The sequence below is a fragment of the Colobus angolensis genome, unplaced genomic scaffold (assembly GCF_000951035.1).
Source record: "Colobus angolensis palliatus isolate OR3802 unplaced genomic scaffold, Cang.pa_1.0 Scaffold104, whole genome shotgun sequence".
In the NCBI taxonomy this organism is placed as follows: domain Eukaryota; kingdom Metazoa; phylum Chordata; class Mammalia; order Primates; family Cercopithecidae; genus Colobus; species Colobus angolensis.
This window is the reverse complement of record NW_012111364.1, coordinates 5281128-5309091: the sequence shown is the minus strand read 5'-3', so window position 1 is coordinate 5309091 and position 27964 is coordinate 5281128. Positions and strand designations below refer to the sequence as shown.

At 37.3% G+C, this 27964-nt stretch overlaps 1 pseudogene; it reads right to left on the bottom strand.

Moving 5' to 3' along the window:
• Positions 1 to 652: 652 nt before the first annotated feature.
• The window catches only part of LOC105512853, a 70570-nt pseudogene continuing 43258 nt past the window's right edge, over positions 653 to 27964 (bottom strand).

The window sequence follows — 27964 nt, the reverse complement described above, 5'->3', positions numbered from 1 at the left end:
TAGCAGTGGTAATGATCCACTTTTGACATCTTTAATATTTCATTGGCAAAGATGAGAGAAATAGCTATTTTATTTCAGAATTTGCACCATCAAATTCTTCTGATTCCTCTTTCCTTTTCTCCTGTAGCTTGTATTCATATAATTTGATGGAAACCTGATTTGATTTACAAATGCTGTTGTCCAATAATTCCATCAATTTTTGAAGTAATAGATGCTTATTTTCTTTTCCACGTATACCATTTGATTCACCATAAAGCAGAGAAAGCAGAGTACTTTAATGCAGGGGTTTGCAGTTGCAGAGTGGAAGAATCTGGTGGTCACGGTGAGAAAGGGACACTTTTTAGTTTTTATTTATTTATGTTATTAAAATACTGAGTTTATTTCACTTGTATATTTTTGTCTCCCCATCATTTTCATGTCTGACCACCGCTACTACTATGTCCTATCGTAACATTCCATATGTGCTTAAAACCATGCAAAGGCTGGATTTTCATCTTTAAAAACCGATGTTTTGGGCAACACATTTTTGGCAATGGAAGCTGGCCAACATTTATCAACACAGTAGGGAAAGTTCTCACTCTGCATTATGAAAAGGACAGCCGGATATCAATTGTTACAGAAATGAAATAAGAGAAAATTTGTAACTAACCGTTTAAACTATTTTCCTTAAAGAGACTTCATCTACTGCTAGAGACCTTGAACAGCTTCCTGGTCAGTCATCCAGAAGCAGTTCTTCATGTAATTGATAAATTTGGCTTCCACTTTGGGAAGAGGAGCCCGCTTTTCTACAGTTGCTTACATTTTTCCTCTAATGTCTTCTTCCACAGAACAAGGTCCTGTTGGTGTTTTACAAGTTGTTTTTTTTGAATGATTCTTGACATTCTGATGTTGGTGTTGATGGTGTTGAGTCTTTTTCATTCTGGTTTGATGTTTGTGCAGTTTTGGCTGGAGTATCTCATATAGATTTCTTCACTGGAGATGTTTCTTCAGTTTCATCATTAAAATAATCATCATCATCTCTATTATCATCATCTTCAATCAGCAGCATGTTTTACTTTTTTTGTGGAACCTCACTACCATTTCTAGGGGCAGATCGCTTTCCAGATACACTTAAGAGCTTCATATTCTCTTCCTCTTCATCTTCTCACTCTGCCTCTTCCTCCACAGCTACTAAGTGCTGTCCACTAATATGCCCTGACCCTGAACCACACTTCAACCATAAGACCATGGGTGGTAGTATTTCAAAGCCCCCAAGGGAAACCATTGGCTGTGCAGACATTTTCAAAGTACTAGTATTATTTCAACTGGACTGCCTTTATAATTCATTGCCTCTGCTTCAGCAGTGTACAATTCATCCTATGCACAGCCCCTAGACTGACTTTTCTTAAAGATAACTATAACTTTTTCATCATTATTCACGTTAAAGTGACAAACTTTGTCAGTGTTTAGTTCATAACCAAAAAGATAGTTCTGGGGTTTCAGGGGGTTCATGTCCATGTCCATTGAATTTTCCACTGTGGTGGTGACAAGGACTTAGGTGGGAGAAAAAGCAGACAGAGATAAATGACTACTGCTCCAGAGAACAGTCATGCAGGATGGAATCACACCAGCATGAGGGGGCCACTTTTGCAAACCTTCATAGTAAGGAGGTGATGCTAATGGTCTCCATTGCCCTTTGCTTCTGACTGTCCCTCCTTTCCCAATACAAATTGTTTCTAATATTGTGTGTTTAGATATAATTTGCTGGATTAATATTTGGTGGCTTGAGTTTCATCATTGAGTATATCTCATTTATTCTTTAGAACATGATTTGAAGCTTGAGCACAGTAATACCTCATTTATTCAGTGACAATAGTTGTTCTGTGAATTTTCCAAATGATAATAGTTATAGGGGCTAGCATATATGAGCCTTTATGTGCTGGCACATTGCTACATGCAGTTGTAGTCAGCATCCCCTAATATGGCCCCCATGACCTCCACCTTGTGAAATTCATGCCTTGTGTAGTTCTACCCCCTGGAGGGTGGCTGGATTTAGTAACTCTGAGTTGATAAATGTTTGCTTTTTTGACCCAGTAACTTGTGGGGCAATTTGTTACACAGCAATCAACAATGAATACAACTTCAGATATATCATTTCATCCTTACAACAATCCAAAGAAGTAGGTATTACGGTATTCTCATGGAGTTCAATGACATTGCCTCAACTCTCAGGCTCTCTGCTTCTCTCTCTGCCACTTAGGTGGCCCTTCCTATTTCTGGCTGTCCTTTGGAATACTTAGCCACCTTCTCTCTGTATCTATCCTGCTGCCCTCTTGTAAATTAGCCCCTTCTTGCTGTTGACTCTCCCTAGCACTCAGAAATTTAGCAGAAATCATTTTCTCCCTCTTGTTGAGTTGTAAAGTAACCAACTCATCTTTATGATGATGCCAGCTTAAGATGTTCCCTGGAGGTATCTTTATGCTTTCAACTATATTTTCCCCACAACAAAGGCATTAGACTGTTGCTTTTAGAATAGTTTACTGCTTTCATGTGTTTTTTAAAAATTCTCCTTCTTAAGCCATTTTTCTTACAACCCGGGATGGATTGCATGATTTGTATGCAAAATGGAAATCGATAGACTCTGAGTAAGGGCTGAGGGCCACTTTCTGTGCCTGTGCATTGTGGCCATTTTCTCCTAGCACAGTTTCCCAGCTTTGCATAATTAGGGTTGACCTAAGTTAGGTATTCTATTTCTTTTAATTTCATTTCTTATTATTTGCAAAATTGGATATATCCTTATATTATTCCTGATTAACTCCAGTAACCTTATAACTTATGCGTTCCACCAACATTCCATTCCTCTCCAGTCTGGCCCATCCTTGGCTGGATGACAAGCATTTCTGAATTAGGGTGTGACCTGATGATCACACCCACTTACATTGGGGTGTGACCTGATGATCACCTCCTCGCCTCCAGCATATCTCCATTAAACAATCTGGGGACTCTTTCTGGGATTAAATATTGATTGTTTCAAAAGATGAAAATTGAATGTTTAGGGTGAGAAATTGGCTAATTAAAGCTGGACTTTGCCTATTGAAAAGTATCAAATAAGTTTTTGATGATTAAACCAGTAATCTTGATTTATATTAAATTACATTCTAGTCTGAATATGGGTAGGAAGGAAAGCATGATTTCTAATTGAATGATAACCTCTAATATAATGAAAGTCATTTAAATGCAACATAGATACTTCTAATTAATAAATTGCTTGAGATATATTAGTAGTGACGGAAGTAACACTGGTAGTGGTGATAGTAGGTAGCGTGTTAGGAAGGGTGTTGGAATACCTACAGTGCGACATGGATGCTGACAAGCACCTCATACACATTCTCTCTTTTAATCCTCAAAAACCCCTATACTGTAGGTACTAATATCCCACAATTTATAGCCTTATCTTCATTTCACAAATTAGCTTGCTCTTTTTTTCCCCCCAAATCCTATCAGTCCTGTTTTTATCAGTCAATAAAATTTCATGTTTCTTGTTCTTCTCTTATAGGCATGTGCAATACAGCAGTTTAGGGAAATGAAATATTTTCTATCATGAAATATTATATTTCTCTAAATCAAAATTTATTATAGCTCTTTGAAGCTTCCACCTGGAGGAATTTTCTGTCATATAAGTCAAATAGGTTCTATTTGTTCTGCCCAGTTTAGCTTTTCTCTCTACTTTGCTGGATAAAATAAAAAGATGTGACAAAAGGAGACAAATATCCACAAATCCATCTCCTTACAAGTTAAAATCAGTAGCTTTTATGATTTCTTTGGCAAGGAGCTCCTTTCAGAAGGGGGTAGTAATTATAAATAATACTAATAGCTGCTGGCTGCAGTAATAGTCCATTTGTCTTAGAACTTTTTTATGTACTTGTGTTTTTCCAAGTGTATCAAGCTAGAATAAAGTTGGTAGTATCTCTATTATACTTGTGGTCTAGAGATGTGTTAGAAAAAAAAGTAATTTTCTTGTCTATTATAACATACTATAAGGAATTATCAAGCATTAATCCAGTTATCATGCTCTTAAAATCCCCAAATCTCTATGTTCAAACTTGTTTAATTTAGAGGAATGACTTTGGTGGGCCAGTGGCTCATACCAGCTACTTGGGAGGTTGAGGTGGGAGGATCACTTGAGGCCAGGAGTTTGAGACCAGTCTGGGCAATATAATGATACTTCATCTGTAAAAAAAGAAAAACAAAAAGAACAATGAACTTAGTAGGCAATTTTAGATAACAAACAGCAAAAGAGAAAAAAAAGATAAATATTCTTCAATCTGTTTTAAGTGATTACTTTTGAGTATATGGTCGAATAAAAGCCAATCCTCCCAAATGCATCCTTAAAAAACAAGTCCTTATGTATTTCTTATCGGAGGATTATGTGTTTAAAATAATTTAGAGAGAACTCGACAATTGTGTTGTGACAGGTCTCCCACCAGGTTACTTAATGAAGACTGGGCAGTGAGCCAAGGCCATGGTGCCCAATTAAAGAGCGGATGTCCCTGAGAACCCAAACATCCTGGGGCATAACTGGGAACGTGCCAAGGAAAACAGTCTCATTACACATCCACGGTAGGCAAAGAGCCAGAAAATTAGCTTAAAGGTAGCTTAGAGATAAGGTGGATCTCTAGAGCTGTCCTGCTGCCATCAGGGAGCACCCTGTATGTAAGTCATAATAGACTCATCTAATGATCAAGCTGGACTTGTCCGAGTCTGTCTTTGGTCTCTTGGCTCCTTCCCAGCTTGCGGGGGTAGGGGGATTTTATAGTCCCAGGTTTCATGTCTCTTCTCTTCTCTCTTCTGTAGTTTCGTTCTTGTTGCCCAGGCTAGAGTGCAGTGGTGTGATCTTGGATCGCTGCTACCTCCGCCTCCCAGGTTTAAGTGATTCTCCTGCCTCAGCCTCCTGAGTAGCTGGGATTACAAGTGCCTGCCACCACGCCGGGCAAATTTTTGTGTTTGTATTAGAGACGGGGTTTCGCCGTGCTGGCCAGGCTGGTCTCAAACTCCTGATCTCAGGTGATCCACCCGCCTCAGTCTCTGAAAGTGCTGGGATTACAAGTGTGAGCCACCACACCTGGCCCAGGTTTTTCTCATAACAGTAATTTTGGTTAAATGTATAAATTATTTTCAAGGAACCAACAAATTCCGCACCAATGTGCTGTTGGTTCATTCAGTTTCTATGTTTGGGTACACTATATAAAAATAACATGGAATAACAATGGAGTTTTGGAGAACTGCTGATTACATTTTTAAAAAGTCAAGATCAAGGTGAATCATACCTATTGCAAGAAATTATATTTTGTCTAATCAAAGGATAGATTCCAATGAGAACAAAATAAAACAACTACTTCAGGTATTTTATCATAAAAACAAAAATGCATATCTTGTAAGGATAAATGCCTTTACTAGTAGTCTCTTTGCTTTGGCATATTTTCATTTGCCCAACTACTTGGAATTATTTGTGATCACCTCTGAATAATCACCTCATAGTAAGTTATTTAAGCTAAAATCAGGCAGTGATTCAAGGTAATAAATAATTCCAATAAATAATCAACTTTTCAAGGATTTTGACTGTCCATACTGTTCAAATGCCTTAATACATGTGGTAAAGTTAGCAAATCAGAAAACTCAAACTCCACAACCCTTTACACAGTCTTGATGTCTTGTTAATACTATAGTCAACTTAGCAATGGAATTTAGCATTTTATTCTTTCAAATTGGCTTTCTCTTGCAATATCCATATTAATTGTATTTTTATTCATACTGAAGTCCTAAATTTCCAGGCTTGGTACCTTCATTCCAATTAGGATTCAACCCTCATCCTTATTCCTCAATTAGAGCCACCGTTTTGCTAGTGCTTGCTTTATTGTGTATTTTATACCCTCTTTTCCTCCCTTTGATTTCATTAGCTCAGAATCTTATCAAACCAGTATATTCTCATTATTTTACATAAAATTATTTAATATTACCTCATAGCAGGGTCTTCAGCTTGGCATTCAAGATATTTTGCAACATAAACTAAGGCACAGATGTTTGATCTGATTTTCCTTTCATTTATTTTGCATTCTACTCCAACTAACTTTAGCTGTCTTGGAAGATGCTATTCTCTTCCTTGCCTCTAATTTTCACTTTTGAGGTTCTTTTTGCTTTCATCCCTCAATGCCTATCCCGGTCGAAGGCCTCTTAACCTCCTCAGATCATTTCAGTTCATGGCAATCTTTCCTGAACTTCAAGTCAGAGTGTCTCTTATTCTCAACCTCACTGTGCACTTCTTTTGGATATATGTTTCTTACGTCTCTCCTTTGAGCATATTTTAGAGTCCTTTAGATAGCATCTGGTTTATTTTTTAAAGTACTCAAATGAAGCTACTTAGAAGAATTGAATACATTCAATTTTATTATGACAAAAGATGTGCTGTGACACCACTTCTACCTTTCTCAGACCCTAGTTCTCTCAACTTCCTGGGATATATGGGTTATGGCACTCAGGTTGTGAAGATTTTTGTTAAAAGAACATTTCAACAAAGACCTTGATTCTACAGCTCTCTCACTATTGCATCTACAGTCACCACAGAATGAATAACAAGGCTAGTACTGTTTTGGATAAATATGTATATGGAGCAGGTTAATCTGAAATTGGCAAAAGTTCAGAGGCTATGAAGAACCAGATTTGGGGAGCAAATCTGTTATAAAAGCTAAATTAATGAACCTATTTTGTTTATTTTGCAACTATAAATAGTACTATTAAATTTTTTACCTGGACTTTTATGGTTTTATTTGCTCTGGATATTTTATTTACTAAAAAGAAATCTTTCCAGGTGGTCTCATAAATTATCAATATGTTCCAGAAATTTCTACATAACACAAATTAAAAATATATCTCCTAAGTATAAGTTAGTTCAATCATTGTGAAAGAGAGCGTGGCAATTCCTTAAAGACCAAGAGGCAGAAATACCATTTGACCCAGCAATCCCATTACTGGGTATATAGCCAAAAGATTATAAATCCTTCTTTTATAAAGATACAAACATGCGCATGTTCATTGCAACATTATTTACAATAGCAAAGACATGCAATCGACCCAAATGCCCATCAGTGATTGACTGGATAAAGAAAATATGGTACCTATACACTATGGAATACTATGCAGCCATAAAAAGGAATGAGATCATGTCCTTTCCCCTGACATGGATGAAGCTGGAAGCTGTTATTCTCAGCAAACTAACACAGGAACAGAAAACCAAGTATTGCATATTCTCATTTATAAGTGGAAGCTGAACAATGATAGCACATGGACACATAGGGGTAGCTATGCACACTGTGGCCTGTTGGTGAGGGTTGGGGGAGGGAGAGCATGGGGAAGAATACTTAATGGATGCTGAGCTTAATACCTAGGTGATGGGATGATCTGTGCAGCAAACCACCATAGCACGTATTTACCTATGTAACACACCGCACTTCCTGCACATATACCCCTGAACTTAAAAAGTAGACGAAAAAAAATGTATCTCTTAGACTACCACATACATATGGAAAATTATTTGAACACCTGTGTATATTCTTGAAATTATAAAAAATAGTCATTGTCTAGACTGGTTCAAAGGGTTCCAAATGTTGACCAGATAATCAGTTGATTAAAATACAGAGTTAAAAATATCTTTTAAAATAGGTCTAAGTTCACTTGGAGCTGAGGAACTAGACCTCAAATGAAGATGTAATAGTTGCTTTCAGTTCAGAAATTGTATTGGCTAAGAACGTCTCATTCCAATAAGTTTAAGTTCCTATTAGTTATGGAATTAGGACAATCTGAAACAGTAAACCATAAAAGAACTAATGGAAAAGACCATAATTTTCTGAAAGAAAAATAGAGGGAATGTGATACACAGATTAAAACAGAGTTTTTGTTGTTTCATGGGCTGTCGATTTATTTTGGAAGCCTTCCTCTGAATGATAATGGGTTGAGGGCCGGAGGGAAAGAGGTGTCACCACACAGGGTAATGGGAAATGAATTCTTGGAAGATAAACTAATCTATGTTCCTGGCCTGGTCTTACCATGTAATAGATACATCACCTTGGGAAAGCTACCTAACTTCTTAGTATATCTCCTCATTTACACGTCCTCATTTTAATATTTCCTTCAGTGAGATAATGAGGATTAGGTGAATTACATAGCATAGTGCCTGGCACCTATGCACTTAATAACCATTAGCTCCTTTCCCCTTCCATTGGTAATAAAAAATGATCTAGTTGTAAAATTATATTGTAGAAAATAAGAATTTCATTTTTTAAGAACTAGGTATTTGGATTAACAGAATAATGTAATATAATATATAAATGTATGACCACTTGTTCCCTCATATGTTTTTCCAGTAGAAGTATAACATAAGCCATATGTGTAATTTTTAATTTTCTAGTAGCTGCATTAAAGTAAAAAGAAAAGGGAAATTAATTTTAATTTTTGTTTAACCCACTATTTCCAAAATATTTCAACATGTAATTAGTATGAAACATGATTGAGATATTCCACATTCTTTTTTTTTTATACTAGATCTTTGAAATTCAGCATGCATTTCACACTTACAGCACACCTCAATTCAGAGTAGCCACATTTTGAGTGCTCAATAGCCACTTAGGATTAGAAGCTGTTCTATTGGACTATGGAGAGCTAGATACTTTTTGTGGGAGTAAAAAAAGGGAGGGCAGAACTATGAAAGACTGAGGACTTAACTAAAAAGCCTTGTTTTTCTTTTTCAGTTTTTATTTTAGAATCGGTATATGTGCAGGTTTGTTTTAAGGATATATTATGTGATGCCGAGGTTGGGGGTATGAATGAACCTGTCACTCAAGTAGTGAGTATAGTACCCAATAGGTAGATTTTCAGCCCCCTCTCCCGCTTCTGTTAGTCCATAGTGTCTATTGTTTCCATCTTTATGTCCATGTTTATCTAATGTTTACCTCACACTTACAAATGAGAGCTTGTAGTATTTGGTTTTCTGTTCCTCTGTTGTTTGCTTAGGATAATGGCCTCCAACTGGGTCCATGTTGCAGCTAAGGACTTGATTTTGTTCTTTTTCATGACTGTGTAATATTCTGTGGTGTATATGAACCACATTTTCTTTAAACCATTGATGGGCACCTGGGTTGATTCCATGTCATTGCTATTTTGAATAGTGCTGTGGTGAACATATCAGTGCCTGTGTCTTTTTGAGAGAATGATTTATTCTCCTTTAAGTATATACCCAGTAATGGAATTGCTGGGTAAATCTCCAAACTGCTCTCCACAGTGGTTGGTCTAATTTACATCCTCACCAGCAGTGTGTGAGTGTCGCTTTTCCTCTGCAGCCTTGCTAACATCTGTTATTTTTTGCCATTTTAACAAAAAATATTCTTACCAGTGTGAGATGGTATCTCACTCTGATTTTGATTTGCATTTCTGTACATCTTCTTTTGAGAAGTCTCTGTTCATGTCTTTTGTCCCATTTTACCAGAGTTACTTGTTTTTTGCTTGTTGATTTGTTTAAAAACCTTATAGATTCTGGATATTAGACCTCTGTCAGATGGTTAGTTTGCAAATATTTTCCCCCATTCTGTAGGTTGTTTGTTTATTCTCCAGATAGTTTCTTTTGCTGTGCAGATGCTCTTTAACTTTTGTTTTTGTTGCAGTTGCTTTTGAGGACTTAGCCATAAATTAGTTGTCAAGGCTGATATTCAGAAGGCTATTTCCTGAGTTTTCTTCCAGGATTTTTATAGTTTGAAGACTTACATTTAAATCTTTAGTCTATCTTGAGTTAATTTTTGTAGATAGTGATAGGAGTGATAGGTAGGGATCCAATTTCATTCTGCTGCTTATGGTTAGCCAGGTATCCCAGCATCATTTATTGAATCGGAAGCCTTTTCCCCATTGCTTGTTTCTGTTGAGTTTGTTGAAGATCAGATGGCTGTAGATGTGTGGGCTTTATTAGTGTTGTGTTAAACTGATAGGAGGGTATTCATACTGGCAGAAGCTGAGATAGTGTTATTGAACAAGGTATTCATCAAGATTCTTACTTTCAAGCAATAGAATGTTTGGTTAATTTAAGCAGAAATGAGATTTTAAAAGGCTATTACACGGTTCACAATCTCTGGGACTGCTGGAAAACTGGACTTGGAGGCTATATAGGCAGAGAAAAAGTACAAATCATTCTACAGAATTTGTCCATTAAGGCAGCACTACTGAGAATGTGTATTGCCCTTGGAGGTGCCCCAGAGCTCAACGCTGGACAATAGAGACAATGCTAGAACTCCTTCAGTTGTTGCCACCTTTGAAAAATGGATGCAACCACTGCCTTTACAGTCAATGTTGACAGAGCGGATTCTGCACACTCCCTGCTTCTTTGCATCCCAGCTTCCAAGCCCAGGCTAGTGTGGGTGCATCTTATTAGAAGAATCTAGATCATGTGATGCAGCTGCAAAAAAAAAAAAAGGAAGGGGGAAAAATTTTACTTCCTGCAGTGGGTAGTAATGAGAGGCTCTGCCTCTCATCAAGATACGTGGAGTAGGGAATTCCCCACATATGGAGCTGGGTAGGGTGGTTGTTACAATCCAAAAAGAAGACAATGTTCCATTAACAAAGCTGGGTTTTCTAACTATCCAGTGGGATGGGATGGGGGCTCCTGATGATTTAAAAATCTAAAAAGAATTTAAATTAGTAAAAAACTTTAATTATATATATATATATATATATACACACACACATATATTAAAAGGTTTCCTTCCCAACATAAGTATAATACTCATGAAATAGTCACTTTGTTTCATGCCAGAAATATAACAAGGGAATTTTATAAAAGCTTTGAAAGTATGTTTAGTTGACCTTCATTTTTTCTGGAAAGATAAAGTTCTAAAATAGCATTTAGAAACCAAAGGATATTCCAAGAGCAAACACATAAGTGTGAATGTTCCCATTTTGATATTTAAAATAATTTAAGTACCAGGACAATTACAATGTATAAGAATGTGAGTAGGCTAATAAATAACACCCTTATTCTCTGCTTGAGTGTAGAACTATTTGAGAAATAGTTACATAAGTCAAGCAGATGAAGTTGAAAATATCATTCCTTTTATTCCTGGTTTGAAGAATGTGGCTTAAGTAAGAGGAACAAATGAGGTTGCTAATGTTTCCCTGATGGATGGCTATCTAGTATCACTGCCTCCCACTTCCTGGTTTGGATGGCTAGGGAAGACTAAGTCCTCATTGTCTAAGAGACCTATAAGGAAACTCCACCTGGTTTGGAAATCTGATCTAATAATTTCCCCCACCAAAATAGTGGGTGAGTAGGGGGTGGTGAGCAGTGATGAAGTGGTGATACAAAAATGATATGGCTTGCCTCGGTATCCCTATCCAAATCTCATCTGGAACTGTAATCCCCACGTGTCGTGGGAGGGAGGTGATTGGATCATGAGGGTGATTTACCCCATGCTGTTCTTGTGATTGTGAGTGAGTTCTTATGAGATCTGATGATTTTATAAGGCAATTTTCCTGCTCTTGTTAACTCGCTCACTCTCTCCTGCTGGCATGTAATATGTGCCTGCTTCCCCTTCCACCATGACTGTGTGTTTCCTGAGGTCTCCCAAGCCATGTGAAACTGTGAGTCAATTAAACCTCTTTCCTTTATAAATTACCCAGTCTCGAGTATTTCTCTATAGCAATATGAGAATGGACTAATACAAAATGCCTTGCTCTACTTGGAACCTCTCCACAGGGAATCATGCAGAGTTCCTCATCACATACCCAACTTTTTGTTTCTGTAAATTGTTTGGCTTAACAATTGGTCTATGGCTCTGCAGGCCTGTGGGTATATGTCCTACTTATGGTAGTACTCTTACCCTCATGGCACCATTCTCTTAATTCCAACAAGGCACTATTGTGGAGCATTCAGGGTCTGCTGGTGAGCTGTGTAGGCTTTGATACAGAAGGCTCTAAAAATGAGTGAGAATGGTATGTTCTCTAAATTAATTCCAGGATTTTGCTTAGAGGTCACTTTATTTCTCCTCACATTAGATTGAGATATGTGGTCTACTAGAGCTCACCAGAGGATATGCAGTGAGATTAGACGACAACAGAAAGCTATTCCAATAACGAAATGCCACCAATATAGAAGTGCCCCACATCTGAATATCTGTACTATTACCAAATTGTCAGGGACAAACTAAAGTTCAAAGATTAAAATCACAAAGAAATTAAATTCCAGAAATCTTAAGTTAAACACCAAGACATTTAAAGTCCCAAATCAAATTATCTTATCCCTGTGAGTTATAAATCTAAAGAATTAATTTTTTTCTCAACTAGTTTGTATACAATAGAATTCTTTTAGAAAACATTACCTAAGGCCCACTTGGTGGATATCTCTTGAAACATCGGTTACAGGTCCAGAAACGCTGGCCCAACACAAAGTCACGAACTTCTTTCAGGAGAGAATGTATGGTCAGTGACATGATGAACAGTAAGTGAGATCGAACAACTCCCAGTAACTCCTTATGAATAAGTCTTGTAAAGAGCACATTGTTACATTTTTCTGAGGAACTGGGAATCTCTTCCCAGTTAAAGTGAGAAGTCAATCTCTCATCCAAAACAATGGTGGTGCCACCATTCTAGGGCAGAATCTGCAGCCTCATGCTCCAGAATTTGCCCCACATATCCAAGGGTGCTTGAACCACTCTCGGTACAACTGGTGCGGCAAACATCAGCTGCTAGACTGAAATTTCGGCCTGAGTTTTCTTAAGCAATGGTTATGTTACAGGCAATATCACACACAAAAATGGTACAAACCCAGTAAAATTTCCCAGGCTCCGTGTGTCTGGAGGGTGTTTGGTAAATTGCTCTCCTCAAATTCTAGGTTGTCTTTTATATATCCTAGTATCCACCATTGAATTTAAGGGATTATTTAAATCAACTCTTCCTCAATGCAGTGATCCTGTCCCTTTGAATCAAATTCTCACATGCCATTGTTTAAGAGAATCCCATTGCACCTCTGTACAGGTTCACGCACCTAAAGGAAACCAGAAATATTTACCCTAAAATACACCTCTTTGACATCTTTTGAGACAGCTATTCAAAGGGCCTGCAGACCGGACTAAGGCTTGCCAAGCTGCCTTCTGTGGAGGAGATTTGCATCTATAGAGGAAAATCCAAGTAAGGGAAATAAACAGGCTTTCTTTTAGGCCCCTCGCTTGTCCAGATGTAGGAAAGATTAACTCAACCACAGGCTACCATCTATTCTTTCTGAGAGCTACCAATGAGATTTTGTCTACATAATAAGACTGCTCTTGTTAGCCATGCCTTTCCTCTTCTCTCCCTCCCATAACCTGTCTTGCCATACTCCAAGCCCCCATTCTTTCTATAAGCTCAAGATGGTATAAAATAGTCAACCATCTGGCCCTTCCTTTGAGTTTTCACATTTTGTATGACTCCTGTGCACACGTGGATATTACCAAATTTGTATGCCTTTTTTCCTATTAATCTGCCTTTTGTCAGTTGATTTTCAGCAAACGTTCAGAGGGTGAAGGGGAAGGTTTCCCTTGGCCTCTACATGCCCCAAGACACTCGTAAATCTCATGGAGTGCTTTGATGTAAGACACATACTGGATCATTTGAGTGGCTCCTATGCTTTATGTAATTGTACATTCTTTTGTAGTCCAATACATTCTCATGGTTGTAGTTCAATATATGATCAAACTGATTTTGAAAAACACATTTCATAATATGTATATGTTCCCTTTTCCCTTTTAGTAGTGGTAGAGATCAAACTCTGCAATACTTGAAATATTAATTTGATGATAACCAAACTATTGAACATTGCAGAACTCATTCCCCGCTGAGCTGTGGTTCTCTTTCTAAAGACAGAAAGAAATGTCACAGTTTTGCCCCATATATTTGATACAAAAACAGCTGATGAGCTCACGGTACACATACTATCAAAAAGTGTACCTATCTCCAGAGGAGACCAAGTTTAAGGCCCTGAAGATTTGAATCTCTTCTCTGAACAGGTGTCAACCAATCTGGGGGCACATTTACAAATGGCATCCTGCTGTCAGCTCATGACGCCTGGTTGTCTTTTCCTAATCTTCATGGGAAAGGTTTCATCCATTGGGATAATTGTAGCTTTTTAACATATTTCACTATAATTAGTGAATCTGCATGTCAGTATATTCTAGCATATTCCCTGATTGAATTGGAGACCGTTTTAGTTCTCCCCATGACCCATCAAAGATAAAGAATTTGTTTACTGTAAATTGCACACCACTCACTCCTATATGCCATCTGCCACACTTAACTGCACACTGCTACAATTTTCTAATAGCTCTTTGAACTTAAGAAAAATAGTCAGAGGTGTTAATCATGTATGCTAGGGGAATATTTACCTCTCTATACCAACCTTTTTCTTCTTGGTGGGATTTTCATTTTCGTGTATTAAGATGACATTGTACTTCTATCAAAAAATGTACAGCAAAGCAGGGTTTAGAGATTCCCCCTAGTGGCTACCATCTAACATTTGTGAGAGGTGCACTTGCAAGAAAGGGTAGAAAGTTTTATTATACTTCAGAGGAGTTTAGATTTTTAACACGGCTCTTTATGGTCAGGTCACAGGTTATTTCTGTGTAGTTTACCACTGGAGCCATCTCACCTCCTTGTTTACTGTTTTCTCCTCTTTCCTTCCTCTTTTATAAAAACGTTGGGTAAAGAGAAAGTCTATATGCCATGTTCTTGACTTATTTCTCACACTGTTTATTATTCCAAATGGTTTTTCTTAGCTGCCATTTTGGAAAGGGTAATAAAGTTACTTTAATGCATTATTAACCGATAGACCTTGAATGTTAATTGAATGTTCCTATAGAACAAGGTCTTCCTTCAAAGAAAAGAATTGCTGAAATTTACCTACCAATGGTGACTCTGGATGGGTGGTAGATGGCCTCATTGGTTAGAAGTGCTCAGTGGCCCTAATCCTGTAATAGCTGCCTTCAAATGAGATATCTGTTCTTGTGGAGTCAGAATGATTCTTTTTTCTTTATAAGATGAAACAAAACAATAACAATAAAACCACTACCCTTCAACAAAGTATTGCACTTCATTGCTCCTTGAGAGTTTTGTTTTTTTCATTAGGATAATCTTAGAGGATACTGCATGATGGAGGAAAGCCAGCTGGCTAGACTTGAAGGACAGGTTGAATCTCTTTTTCAACATTTAATATTTATGTTCTCACATATATACCCAAACATTTGAGGATATCGATGTTACAACTTTCCGTTGTTATCTCTGAGTCATTGCACTGCCAGAGTCCTCATTTAACTAACTGTGATGAAAGAACATCATAGATCGTCTGCCCTGCAGAGGACAAGCTGTAAACTTTTCCTTTGAAATTTATCTTTTGTACTTTGATATTTTCGTTACCAAATGTCCCCTGTGTTTTATAAGCTTGTGGATATAATGGAATTGCATTTGTATTTACGACCAAATTTCAATGACTTTTAAACTTCACCCAGTTTACTTGCAAGGTTCCTTTTCCCAATTTTTTTCTGAGACTTACTGGGACCTGCTTACACGTAACCATGAGTCAGTTATTTTAGAAGAAACAAATTCAAACCTTTGGTGTGGATCCTACTGAAGCTGACACCCAGATAACTTTATCTGTCAGGTACGTCCAGTCAGGTGCTTACCAGTTCACTGAAGCCCAATCTCCTGAAGTCACTGTGAGCAGCCTCAAGTGCCCCAGGAGATTCACAGAGATATGGCTTACTAAAATTTCTCTTTCTCCCAGTCCTTTCGCTTCTCTTGCTGATTCCATCACTATCACCACTATCTTTTGCACTGGTTTTGTCCACCCATGAGGTTTCATCTCGGTGACGAGGGGAACATGTCTTTCCTCAGTATAGCACTCAGGAGGGAGAGACCTAGGATAAAACTACTTGGGCCCTAATTTTTTTTATCAATTACAATAGTTTAACTCTCTGGATACTGTTGTAGTCAGTTCAGGATGCTATAACAAAATACCACAGATGGATGGCTTATAAACAACAGAAATTTATTTCTTATACTGCTGGAGGCTGGAATTTCAAGTTCAGGGTTCCAGCATGGTTGAGTTCTGTTGAGGGTCCCCTTCAGGTCTGCAAGTTGCAGACTTCCACCTTCTTGATCCATCCTCATGTGGTGGAAAGAGGACTAGAGAGCTCTGTGGGGTCCCTTTTCTCACTAATCCTATTCATGAGGGCTCTACCCTCATAGCCAAATTGCCTCCCAAAGGCCCCACCTCCTAATACCATCACCTAGGTCGCTAGGACTTCAACATATGAATTTTGGGGGAACACAAACATTTAGTCTATTGCAAATGCAAGTATATAGAGCCATTTCTCCAGACACACAGTGCAAGAGTGATTTAATAAGGATGAGTTTCAAGTCTGACCAAATACGGGATCCAGAAGCAACATGCCTGTCTGGAACACAGGTCAAAACCCCTTCTTTATTATGGCAAACTTTCAGCTGGAAGCCCTTATTGTCCTTTTTGGTAAAAAGACACATATATATATATATATATATATTTTTTTTTTTTTTTTTTTTTTTTGAGACAGAATCTTGTTCTCTTGCTCATGCTGGAGTGCAATGGTGTGATCTTGGCTCACTGCAATCTCTGCCTCCCAAGTGATTCTCCTGCCTCAGCTTCCTGAGTATCTGGGATTACAGGTGACCACCATACCTGGCTAATTTTTATATTTTTAGTACAGAAGGGGTTTCATCATTTTGGCCAGTCTGGTCTCGAACTCCTGACCTCAAGTGATCCACCCACCTCAGCCTTCCAAAGTGCTGGGATTACAGGCATGAGCCACTGCACCCGGTTGGACATAGTTTTATATTTTGAACTTTAGAGTTGATTGGGGTTTGTTAAGTGGAGAAGAGGAGTCATAGTTCATGTTCTTTATCTTCCATGAGACTCCTGTTTCCCTATATAAGTAAGTGGCATTAAACATATATATGTTGAAAGAGGATTTTTTTCCTGCTCTTCCTCTTGAGCCACACCAAGCCATTGGGGGAAGGAATAGCATCTCATTTCTATCACTAATTACATGTAAGTCAGATTTTTACTCAAGCAAAACCCCATGTAAATTTTTATATTATCTGTGATAAAGTATTGGAGATACTGAGAATTAATGCATTCATTTTGCTGGTGTATGTCAAATTTCTGATATGAAAATGGAATGACTGTGAAAGTTGGGATTAAGATCATACTTGTCATGTAAAGAATATATATGGACAATAGTTTTTTTCAAACTTGAAACAATAACATTAACTCACCTTAATGAAAAGGTACATGAATTTGAGTAATAAAAAGATCTGAAAATTATGTCATAGTGTTTCCTGGCTCCTTTTCCTCTTCTTTAACTAACTATGTTCTCATATTTTTATTCAGCTAACGTCTATTTTAATTAGGTTGGGTACTGAATATACCTGGATGAATTAGATACAATCCTTCCTCTTGAGAAGGTCATGGTCAGAAGAAACCAGATACGTTAAACACACACAGACACCCATGCCCCATACAAACACAACATACTGCACCTTATTAAAGACTTTAAAGTGTCTGAGATTTCACCCTATTTGAATGCTTAAAAAGTGAGCCTGCTATAGTTTCAAGGATGCTGGTAGAAGACATGAGATTCCTGGGTCAGAGAAAAGAACTTTATTACTTATGGCACAGCAGACAACATAAGCTTCAGTGTTGCCATAGGTTTATTTCCAAACCCCACCAAGTTCCGTGGGGGCTATATAAAGAGAACCAGGTAGATATGCACGCCATAGGTTTGTATTCCTGTTGAGGGGCCCCAAGCTTAAGAAGTTTTCAGTATTATAAAGGAGGCTGTTGGCAAACTTGCTTAAGGTTCACCTTGGAGGGAAATATTATCTTTATTAAGATAGGTTAGGAAAAAACTTGCTTTCTCCTTTCTTAGAGGGATACACTCTCTCTCTCTTCTAAGGTAGTTTTCCATACAAACATCCTTAAAAAATTGTTGAAGACAAAGGCTGTCAATGTCTTCATTCAAATAATAAAAAATATAAGAGATTCATGGAGAATTGCTTCCCAGCATTTATATAATGAAATTAATAGCATTAGAATATGATACATTCTGTGGATGAACTATAGGTATGCCACAGAGGAGGACACAACCACATCTGCTTTGGAAAGTCTAGGAATAAGGGAAGATACATTTTACCTTGCCGTGGAGGGAAGCAAAATGCAGACAAGGGAAACTTCAAATCAGGAGAACGCTCCCTGCTGCTCTAGGACTGCCCTCTAGTTGGTGGAAAGCCTTCATCTCTCAGGCATTCAACTCTGGCGACTTTCTACAGAATGGGAGGGTGATCCATGATCCAAGCTTACTTAGGCACTGTTGCCTTGGACCCAAATTCCAGGTACAGCACCAGGGGATCTGTTTCTCTTGGTAATCCTAAACATTTATACCACTACAAGATTTCCTCATTTTAAAGCTTCCTTAATGGCTTTATATGATGGGGTTAAGGGAACACTTTCTCTTGGGGTTGAGGAACAGAAGAATAGCTGTTGGTTTTGACAGTTTACTCCTCATTCTCTGTGGATTGCATGTTTATGACATGGAAGCCTGGCCTGAATAAATGGAATCATGGAAACAGAACTTTAGAACTAAAAAGTTCCTAGAGTCATCTAATTGGTACTTTCTTTTTAAAATTTCCCTATTAGCCTTCTTTCTCAAACATTTTGATTGCTTACTTTGTGTGTTTCAAGCGGGGCATGCAAAAATGAAGAACAGCCTCTTTCCTTCAGTTGTTCACAGAATGGTGGAGATGAAGAGAAATATTCAGTCAATTACAACTTACAAGGATAAATTCTAAGACAAGAAACTGCAAGGTGCTGTGGTTAGCAAACCTGATTCAGATAAGGTTATCGTTAGTGAATTTTCAGAGGAGATAATTCTTAAATTGCGTCTTGAAGGGTGAGCAAAGGGTATTTAGGAAAAGAACTGACAGGAAGGAGGTGGTGTAAGTCACACCAATCAAGGGCTTTATATGCACGCTAAAGAGTCTGGATTTTATTCCAGTTGGTAACAGAGAACTTCTGAAGGAAGTTTATCAAGGAATGATATGACTAGATTTGCATTTTGGAATGATTACCTTGGCAGCAATTTGGAGAATAGATTGAAAGGAGAAAAGCTGGAGACATAGAGGTCAATGAAAACATTGTTACTGTGACCTTCTCAGGAGATTGATGAGGCTCTGCCTAATATCATTAGCATACAGACAAAAGAAGTGCCTGGAGAACGGCAAGGAAATCAATAGTATTGGTGAAAGATGGGGAAAAGTGGGAGCGAGCATGGATGCAAAAGTGACTCTCAGGTTTGTGGTTGGGCAACTGGGTAGATGTGCTGTTATAAAACAAGATCTGGAGAAAGAAACTTTGGTAACAGTTGAGATTAATTCAAGTCTTGACATGCTATGACTTAATTATCTCTGGATTATCTATGTAGACATGATATCTGGATTTGGACCTATAGAGATGGCAACTCTATTCAGCCTTTTCATTGCTAGATCAGCATTTATTCCAATTTTCCATTTCTTTCTGTGGCCCCTTTTGAAGTCATGCTGCAGTGATGGACAGAATACTGCAAAGCATTTTGGGCTCTCTACTTCACTGAGCACATCTTTTTCATCTGAATGCTCATACACCTAATGTTAGTTCTTTCATGTAAATCTTTGCTTTATATTGAATGTGATTTGAAATTATTGTAAGGTTCACATCTTTATTTGAAAATCATTTAATTCAATGGTTCTGTATCATGAAAATGTTTTTCATACATCTGCTTTTCTCTCTGTTGGAAGTGGTTTGATTTCTTGGCAAATGTGCATAGCATTCTCAGAACTCTATTCAGTTTGAACTCTATTCAATCTGTTATACCTGGAAATTGTAGATTCATATGATGACAAAAAAATAGTTTCTCAATCTTTGTTACTACTTGCTGTTTGCAGAATTTGGTTTCTACATTATTTTTATTCAGCATGAATTATTTAAGAATAGGACATATCAATGAAAGCATTTTACACACTTACAAAAAGGAATGATTTTTGCTTTTCATTTCAAATTCACCCTTTGCTTCATGCTATACAATTCAGCTTTTTAACAATTGTACCTTAATGTTACTGGTAACTTAGGGTCTACTTCATCCTTTGTATTATGCTGATTAGTGAGTACAGATTTATTATTTTCATCTTTTTACAAACAGAGTGACTCTATATAGACATAGAAAAAGGATTTTTTCCATCAGAGAAATGAAACTTGATGCCTCAGTTTTGATTTTGAATCAAATAAAACATAAGTCACAGTTCATAGAAAGTCAGGACTGACAAGGATTATTAAATTACCTCCATTTACATAACAAAGATTTAGGAAATTTAAGCCTCTTCCTCAAGACCCCAGGATTAACTGTTTTATCTTACCTTATTTTATCATCTAATTTGGGTAAAATATCTCCTTCCTATCTGTTTCTGTGCCTTTTTGCAAATCGCACTAAGTACAGGTCAAGTGGCCAATACATATGATGCCCAATTCTCACAAAGCACCAACCATTAATACCTTTTATATTTGCCTTGGGCATAAATCTAGTCACCATCTTCCCTCCTATTTCTCCCAAGTTTTAAAAAGCTTGAAAAGCTCCACTTATTTTCTGAAGGTTGGGAAATACTTGTTCTACACAGTTAAACAAGTCTTCTCTAAGACAGAATTTTCTCATCTGGATATATGAAACATCTCTCCATTTATTTAGTTTTTTATGTTTTAAATTTTTCTTCATCTAGGTCCTACACTTCCAGCTGTGTTTTCCCTAGGTTATTTATAATTATTATTGGAATAATTTGGGGGTCACATTTCCAAGTGGTTTTGCTAATATATGAGAAAACAATTGAGTTTTGTATTTTGATCTACCCCTCTTAAAACCTTATTTTATTACTTGCTAAAATTGATACTATTGAATTTTTGAGATAAAAAATAGTGTTGTTTTGACTAGGTGTATTAGTTCGTTTTCATGCTGCTAATAAACACTTACCCAAGACTGGGTAATTATAAAGAAAAAGAGGTTTAAGGCACTCATGGTTCCACATGGCTGGTGAGGCCTCACGATCGTGACTGAAGGCAGAGCAGGAGCAAAGGGACGTCTTACACGGTAGCAGGCAAGAAAGCATTTACAGGGGAATTGCCTTGCCTTTTCTTTCTTTCTTTCTTTCTTTCTTTCTTTCTTTTTTTTTTTTTTGAGACAGTCTCGCTCTGTCGCCCAGGCTGGAGTGCAGTGGCACGATCTTGGCTGACTGCAAGCTCCGCCTCCCGGGTTCACGCCATTCTCCTGCCTCAGCCTCCCGAGTAGTTGGGACTACAGGCGCCCGCCACCACGCCCGGCTAGTTTTTTGTATTGTCAGTAGAGACGGGGTTTCACCGTGTTAGCCAGGATAGTCTCCATCTCCTGACCTTGTGATCCACCCGCCTCGGCCTCCCAAAGTGCTGGGATTACAGGCGTGAGCCACCGCGCCTGGCTGGGAATTGCCCTTTTATAAAACCATCAGATCTTGTGAGACTTACTATCACCAGAACAGCAGGGGGAAAACCTCTCCACATAATTCAATTATCTCCTACCGGGTCCCTCCCGTGACATGTGGGGATTATTACAATTCAAGGTGAGATTTGGGTGAGGAATAGCACCAAACCATATCACGAGGAAAATTTGAGTTTTTCTTTACATTTTAAATTTCTAGTCCAGTGTTGTAGGGCAGCAATGGTAGTGGGAATACTTGCCTTTTCCCTGATGTTAGTAGAAATGTTTCTAATGTTTCATGTATAGTATGTATGATATCTTCTCTGGGATTCTGATTGATACTTTTTATCAAGTAAAGGAAGATTTTTTTTCTAAGATTACCAGAGAGGAATTTTATTAAAATTTGAATTGGATTATATAATTCAATATATATTGGATGTTGGATTATATAATTTTGAGACAGTTGTTGAGTCATAGAATAATTATTTCGATTTTCTTTTTAAACCAAGAATTATTTAATTTAAAAAATTTTCAAGTGTTTAAATTTTTGTGATTATTTTATTATTTTGTGTTTATTTTTGCTGCTCTGTACTACAGCATTTGGCCTGTATGATTTCTACTTTTTGATTTTGTTAACATAACTATGTGGTCAATATTTGTCAGTGTGAGCTTTCTGTTTGAAAGGAATAGGTATCCTCTGTTAGGTACAGGATTCTTTATATATATATATATGTTGATTAGGTTAAGACTTACATGCATTATTCAAATCTATTATACCCTTATTTAGTGTCTGCTTAACCTCTTGATTAGAGGTAGTTTCCCACTGTGTTTGTATATTTTATATTTTTCTCCATGTTTCTATTAAATTTTAATTTTATATTTTGAAGCCAATTACCAGGTTTATAAAATGCTTCTTAGTAAAAGCATATGTTTTGCCAGTGTGAAACACTTCTCTTCATGTATGTAATGAGTTTTATTTTAAATTATTCTTTGTTTGGTGTTAATATTGCTGTATTTATTTTTATGAGAGAATTGACATTTTGAAATGGTAAGACCTCTTATTTAACAATGAACTATGCCTTTCCCTTTTTTCAAATTTTGCCTTGTGTTATTTAAAATAATTGTATAATTTTAAAATTTATTATGGACCCATATATTACTTACTGATTTTTATTAAATGTTTGTTAAATATTGATACAAACTTTTATCATTTAGAAACTACTGTTTCCAAAACTAAATATTTCTCCACATTTTCATTTCTAGTTGCTGTTGCTAGACTTGGGAAAGACTGATTTTTGTTTATGTGTATAAAATCCAACCAATTTATCAGATTATCTTAATTCATTAAGTATTTTTATTTTTATTTTTTTTAATTTTTTTAATTTTTTTTTTTTTGAGGCGGAGTCTCGCTCTATCGCCCGGACTGGAGTGCAGTGGCCAGATCTCAGCTCACTGCAAGCTCCGCCTCCCGGGTTCACGCCATTCTCCTGCCTCAGCCTCCCGAGTAGCTGGGACTACAGGCGCCCGCCACCTCGCCTGGCTAGTTTTTGTATTTTTAGTAGAGACGGGGTTTCACCGTGTTAGCCAGGATGGTCTCGATCTCCTGACCTCGTGATCCGCCCGCTCGGCCTCCCAAAGTGCTGGGATTACAGGCTTGAGCCACCGCGCCCGGCCAAGTATTTTTATTTTTTAACTAAAGTGTCTCTGGATTTCTAGGTATAAAATCATATAATAAAATGCAAGAGATAGCTTTATAAAATTCTGTGTTTATGAGAATTAATTTTCATGTCATTGATTTTTTAGAACCTTACAGAAAATGAATAATTATAAGACATTTTTATCTAAGTCCTAATTTTAATTGATTTTAGTATTCTATCATTTATAATTTAGTAAATAGTTTTAATTATATTTCAACTTTTCTTTCTATTCCTTTTATTACGAGTGATTGTTTACTTTTCTTAACTAATGCTGAAATAAATTTTATTAACAGACTTACTGATTTTGAAATGTCCCTTGCATTTCTGGAATAACTTGGTCTTAGTGTATTGTTTTTGTGCCATGTAGCTAGGTTCTTTTTTCTAATATTTTATTTACAATGTTTATTTCTACATCATGAGTTTATATTAAAATGTTTATTTCTATATCTAAAAAGTTCAGAAGTATCTTTTTAATATCTTTTCTACTTAATAATTCTTTTACTATATTTAACAACTTTTGGTTGTTAAAGTACCTGAGTTCATAAAATAAATTTGGAAGTTTTTTTTTTTTTTATTTATACTTTAAGTTCTGGGTTACATGTGCAGAACGTGCAGGTTTGTTACATAGGTATACGTGTGTCATGGTGGTTTGCTGCACCCATCAACCCGTCATCTACATTAGGTATTTCTCTGAATGCTATCCCTCCTCTAGCCCCCCACCCCCCAATGGCCCTGGTGTGTGATGTTCCCCTCTGTGTGTCCTTGTGTTCTCATTGTTCAACTCCCACCTGTGAGTGAGAACATGAGTTGTTTGGTTTTCTGTTCTTGTATTAGTTTGCTGAGAATGATGATTTCCAGCTTCGTCCATGTCCCTACAAAGGACATGAACTCATCCTTTTTTATGGCTGTATAGTATTCCATGGTGTGTATGTTCCACATTTTCTTTATCCAGTCTATCATTGATGGGCATTTGAGTTGGTTCCAAGTCTTTGCTATTGTGAAGAGTGCTGCAGTCAACATACATGTGCATATGTCTTTATAGTAGAATTAATGATTTATAATCCTTTGGGTATATAGCCAGTAATGGGATTGCTGGGTCAAATAGTATTTCTGATTTCGTGAGGAATCGCCACACTGTCTTCTACAATGGTTGAACTAATTTACACTCCCACCAACAGTGTAAAAGCGTTCCTGTTTCTCCACATCCTCTCCAGCGTCTGTTGTTTCCTGACTTTTTAATGATCACCATTCTAACTGGTGTGAGATGGTATCTCATTGTGGTTTTGATTTGCATTTCTTTTTTTTTTTTTTTGAGACGGGGTCTCACTCTGTCCCCCAGGCTGGAGTGCAGTGGCTGGATCTCAGCTCACTGCAAGCTCTGCCTCCTGGGTTCACACCATTCTCCTGCCTCAGCCTCCCGAGTAGCTGGGACTACGGGCACCCACCACCTCGCCCGGCTAGTTTTTTTTTTTTGTATTTTTCAGTAGAGATGGGGTTTCACCGTGTTAGCCAGGATGGTCTCGGTCTCCTGACCTCGTGATCCGCCCATCTCAGCCTCCCAAAGTGCCGGGATTACAGGCTTGAGTCACCGCACCTGACCTGCATTTCTTTAATGACCAGTGATGATGAGTTTTTTTTCATATGTTTGTTGGCTGCATAAATGTCTTCTTTTGAGAAGTGTCTGTTCATATCCTTTGCCCACTTTTTGGTGGGGTTGTTTTTTTCTTGTAAATTTAAGTTCTTTGTATATTCTGGATATTAAAAAAAAAATCTTTTTCTATGGTCTAGAGCTAAAACAATTTTTTTAAGTTTAGTAAACCTAAGAATCAACATATAGAAAGTTAAAAGATGTTTACTGAGAACTTCATTATAACTAAAACAGAATTCTACCATTCACATTTTACCATAACTCCTTTGTCACATATCAATCTATACCTCTCTTCACCCACCAATCTTTGTTGTCCTTGATGCATTTAAAACGAATTTCAATTTCTTGTCACTTTCCCTAAATATTTTATTATACTTTTCATTAACTACAGTTCAATATTTGTTTATGGTTTTATCCTTTTATTCTCTCATTTTTTCCTCTCCCATTGCCTCCTCTATCAACTTCCAAAGTTTGAGGATTTAGTTTAGTAAACAACTATCTTTTGCTCCTGGTAATTATTAGGATTTACCTTGAAATGTATAACTCATATTTCATAAAACACTTTCCTCTTCAGTCTTTATATTTTTAGATCTCTCTCTGTCTGTTTCTCTCTCACACACACTGCAAATTTCATTGTTTTCCATGCTTTAATTTTCTTTCTTTTTTTTAAAAAAAATATTTATTTCTCATTTTGGTCCATGTGTTTTTTGGTAAGAGTTTTCTTCTTGAGTGTTTCTTCAGATGTGGAAGATATAATCTCTGCATTTTTGCATGTTTTCAAATGTTCCTTTTTTTCTGGAAGGTGAGTGATATTCTGGTAGAGTTAAATTTTTGGATAGGAGTCCTTTTCTCTTAGAGTTTATAGATGTTTTTCTACTCTCTTCTAGCTTTCTGGTGTGAATGAGAAGTTATTGCTGTCTTAAGATTGTAAGATTTGTCTTTATCCTCTGATATTAGAAATTTTTGAAATTTACCTAGTTCACATTTTTTTTTTATTTTTATTTTTTGGGACGGAGTCTGGCTCTGTCGCCCAGGCCGTAGTGCAGTGGCCGGATCTCAGCTCACTGCAAGCTCCGCCTCTCGGGTTTACGCCATTCTCCTGCCTCAGCCTCCAGAGTAGCTGGGACTACAGGCGCCCGCCACCACGCCCGGCTAGTTTTTTTGTATTTTTTGGTAGAGACGGGGTTTCATCGTGTTACCCAGGATGCTCTCGATCTCCTGACCTCGTGATCCACCCGTCTCGGCCTCCCAAGTGCTGGGATTACAGGCTTGAGCCACTGCGCCCAGCCTCACATATTTTTTATTAATCTCACTGGTAATTGTTGCAGTTTATCCATCTGTAGGCTTTTACCATCATTGGGAAATATCTTCCAGTATTTGTTTAATTAGTGCCTCTCTTCTATCTGGTTCCATGTCCACAGTGCGTAGGGTTTTACTCTACTTGATTCACAGTGGAACTTGCAGATTGGCTGTAAAGACGCAAGAGGCCAGAGCCTTTTTTTTTTTTTTTAATTATATTTTAAGTTCTGGGATGCATGTGCAGAACGTGCAGATTTGTTACATAGGTATACACATGCCATGGTGGTTTGCTGCACCCATTAACTCATCATCTACATTAGGTATTTCTCCTAATGCTATGCCACCCCAGCCTCCCACCCCTCAAGGCCCCAGTGTGTGATGTTCCCCCGCGGTGTATCCAAGTGTTCTCATTGTTCAACTCCCTTTTATGAGTGAGAACATGCGGTGTTTGGTTTTCTGTTTTTGTGTTAGTTTCCTGAGAATGATGGTTTCCAGCTTCATTCATGTCCCTGCAAAGAACATGAACTCATACATTTTATTGCTGCATAGTATTCCATGATGTATATGTGCCACATTTTCTTTATCCAATCTATCATTGATGGGCATTTGGGTTGGTTCTAAGTCTTTGCTATTGTGAAGAATGCCATAATAAACATACATGTGCATGTGTCTTTATAGTAGAATGATTTATAATCCTTTGGGTATATACCCAGTAATGAGATTGCTGGGTCAAATGGTATTTCTGGTTCTAGATACTTGAGGAATCACCACACTGTCTGTTTACACTAATTTACACTCCCACCAACAGTGTAGAAGCATTCCTATTTCTCCACATCCTCTCCAGCATCTGTTGTTCCTGACTTTTTAACGATCACCATTCTAACTGGTGTGAGATGGTATCTCATTGTGGTTTGATTTGCATTTCTGTAATGACTAGTGATGATGATCTTCTTTTTATGTTTGTTGGCTGCATAAATGTCTTCTTGTGAGAAGTGTCTGTTCCTACCCTTCACCCACTTTTTGATGGGGTTGTGGTTTTTTTCTTGTAAAGTTGTTTAAGTTCTTTGTAGATTCTTTGTCAGATGAAGAGATTGCAAACATCTTCTCCCATTCTATAGGTTGCCTGTTTACTCTGATGATAGTTTCTTTTGCTGCGCAGAAGCTGTTCAGTTTAATTAGATCCCATTTGTCAATTTTGGCTTTTGTTGCCGTTGCTTTTGATATTTTAGTCATGAAGTCTTTGCCCATGCCTATGTCCTGAATGGTATTGCCTAGGTTTTCTTCTAGGGTTTTTATGGTTTTAGGTCTGACATTTAAGCCTTTAATCCGTCTTGAGTTAATTTGTGTATAAGGTGCAGTTTCAGTTTTCTGCATATGGCTAGCCAGTTTTCCCAACACCATTTATTAAATAGGGAGTCCTTTCCCCATTGGTTGTTTTTGTCAGGTTTGTCAAAGATCAGATGGTTGTAGATGTGTGTTGTTATTTCTGAGGCATCTATTGTGTTCCATTGGTCTATATATCTGTTTTGGTACCGGTACCAGATGAAACTTAAACTAGTTTTTTTCTAATTCTGTGAAGAAAGTCAATGGTAGCTTGATGGGGATAGCATTGAATCAGTAAATTACTTTGGGCAGTATGGCCATTTTCACGATATTGATTCTTCCTATTCATGAGTATGGAAATAATCAACCACCACAAATCAAGGCTTTTTTTT